This window comes from Triticum dicoccoides, chromosome 5B (genome assembly GCF_002162155.2).
Source record: "Triticum dicoccoides isolate Atlit2015 ecotype Zavitan chromosome 5B, WEW_v2.0, whole genome shotgun sequence".
Taxonomy (NCBI): Eukaryota; Viridiplantae; Streptophyta; class Magnoliopsida; order Poales; family Poaceae; genus Triticum; species Triticum dicoccoides.
The window spans coordinates 608,156,075-608,159,185 of record NC_041389.1 but is presented as its reverse complement, the minus strand read 5'-3'; positions in this window follow the sequence as shown (position 1 = coordinate 608,159,185).

Below are 3,111 nucleotides of genomic sequence, written 5' to 3'. Positions count from 1 at the left end.
ATAGTTTTCGACTTCTTACAAAATTCAAATTGGGATACAACAGGATGCCTTTGCGGCTATTATCAAGAATATGTGAAAGGCCCTCCGTTGGTCGAACAGCAATTCAGAGACGGAATTCTAAAATTCACGCCACGTGGCAATTCCTAACTGGAGGGGAAAACATATCAGCGGGATATACAAAAAAAATGAAAGAACCGCCTCACTGCTATCATTGAAAGCTCAATAAAATCACAAAGACTCACACACTACCCACACAAGAGATTGATGTGAAAAACTTAATCCAACGAGCAGATAACATGTCTCCTATGAGAGGATGATCAAGAGGCACGTGAGATCCATGTTGACGTATAATGTGCTGCCTAGTCTCTTTCATTAGATCGATCTTTTGGTTGCATTGGCTAGAGCATGCACTTATACATGGTATCGGAGCCAAGAGGTCTTGAGTTTAAGACCCGGCTGGCGCAACTAAAATTGCAGCTCACTTCCGGTCCACGTTTAGGCCTGAGGAAGTCATACGTGAAGGGGAGTGTTGACGTATAATGTGCTACCTAGTCTCTTTCATCAGATCGGTTTTTTGATAGCATTAGCTAGAGCATGCACTTCTACAATCCAAGGCTCCCTTCATCTTAGAAGGGGGCATAGCACTCGCACTTTGAAGAGATTGGATAAAGCTCCGATCGCCACCCATCTCTCTCAAACTCTAGACACCTCATTGGTATCTACAAGCTTTATACAAGACATGTTCGGTTGATGTCCTCGTCCCTTTGCGCCTGGCCTAGAGGCTATCGAGAGGAGTAGGAGCTAACCTAGCCTCGTGACCTCAAATCCTTGCTTAGTTTGGCCCATGACTTAGGCGCCTTGATTATCCTGGACCAGGTGCTAGGAACCGGTCGGTTGGGAACCACCTGGCAACGAATACTACTTTAATCAGCTTATTTTTGCCATGGACCAGGTCTGAAATGAAGTTTCTTCTTTCATAGTAAGCCATTTTCAGACCAGGTATGCAACCAAACAGGGTAATACCTTTTTTTTAGAAACAAACAAGGTAATACCTATTTGACGTCGAACTGTTTCGCGGGATTTCAACTGTTTTCTACCACGTTCTCAAACAGTCTGTCGGAAAACTGTAACGCTCAGCAAAAAGGCGCGCTTGGTAAGGATCTTACTAGAGAGCACGTGGTTCCGGCAAAGTGGTGTTTACCAGTTGAACTAGCGGGCCATATTGTGCACTAAGCTGCACAGAAACTTAAGAACCAAACCGAGTGCAGATCCGAACATTTTCTAAATTTTTATCGCAAAACAATTCTAAAAAAACCCTAATGTTCTATGAAACAGCGAACACTTTTAAAAATTGTGAACAAAATTTGAAAACACTTAAATATTTCGAAAAACACAAAAACAAAGAGGAAACAAGAACATTTTTTAAACTCCCGGTAAAATTGAAAACACAAACATTGTTTAAAATATTGCGAGCATTTTCTGAAAATTCCAAACAAAATTTGAAATTTGTGAACAAATTTCAAACGGGAACAATTTTTAAAAAATGGGAACATTTTTTGAAACTCCCAACAAAATTCAAAAGAACAAATATTTTTTGGATCTATGAACAAAATTTGAATACGCGAACATTTTTTGAAACTTCCGAACAAAATTTCAAAACACGAACAACTTTTTAAAAAGTGAACATTTTTTGAATATGTGAATTTTTCTTGCAATCGGAAACATTTTTTGAAATAACCGACCAAAAGTTGAAAACACAAACAATTTTCTGAAACTCCGGAACAAAATTTGAAAACACGAACATTTTTTTAAAATTGAACAGTTTTTGAAAGTGTGATTTTTTTTGAAAAGGAGAACATTTTTTGAAAAATAGAACAGTTGTTTTATAAGGGAAAAAAGAAAAACAAAACAGAAAAAGAAATGAAAATAAAAAAACGGTTCAGGAACCTTCTAGAAGGTTCCCAAAACCGGGACGTGAAAGATTTACGTGATGGGCCGGCACAAATCGCTCGCTCGGGTCGCTGGTACGTGTGTTCGCTCGACAGTTTAACGCAGAGAGCTTCATATAGGAAATTCCCCATTAAATTGCCGACAATTCACACACGACGATTGCTCCTGGGCTGGCCCAATCAGCGTTAGCTCGGTTTTCGGTTTTGGGAGGGTTTGGGTGCGGTTTTCTCGGTTTTAGAAAGGTTTTCTTCTAGTTTTTTTTTCTTCTCTTGTTTTCTCTGCCCATTTTTACCCGTTATCTTTTTTGTTTTTATTTTTTTCATTTTTATTTATTACATGTTCGTTTTTTTCTTTTTTCCATCTCTTTTCTCTTGGGTCCTGATAACGCGTTCACGTGTGACATACTAGACATCCATCTACATACCATGTGTAGCGTGAGCATGAGGTAGCCCACACGGGCTGTGTGTGGGCGAACATTAGAATTGCCCACACGTGTGGGCGCAGCTACTTCGTGCCACACATCCAACAAGTACTACTCATCTCTCACCCCGCGCATGTGACACGAAGCAAATATGTCCACACGTCCTAGCGCGGTTACGTTATGATAGGTACCCGTGGCATGACGATTTAGTTGCCATCCGGGATGACAGATGTAGTTATCCAGATGGCAAATGTAGTTGTAAAAGCATGACAACCCTCTTTGTTTTGGTTAACTATAGTTGCCATGTCTAATTTATGATAGTTGCCGCGTGTAATCAAACCATGGTTGCCGTGTGTGATTAACTACTTGCCACATATGGTCAAACAATATTTTCCATGTGTATTTACCTATTTGCCAGGTGTGGTCCAACCATAGTTGCTATGTATGGTTTATCACAGTTGCCATGTGTGTTTATCTGGTTGCCACGTACGCGCAACTGCAGTTGCCGTCTAGCAACGAATCATAGTTGACATGTGTGTTTACCTAGTTGCCACGTACGCGCAACTGCAGTTGCCATCCAACAACGTAAGGGTGTCGGACGAAAAGCAGTTCGCCCACACGCGCGTGGACTAGGTGGTGGTTGTGTGGGCAGAAACTAGTTCGCCCACACAGCGCAGCTGGCAAACCGCATGCTGCGGGGCGTGTGGGCGTACTCTCCAACGCCCCCACACACGATGATG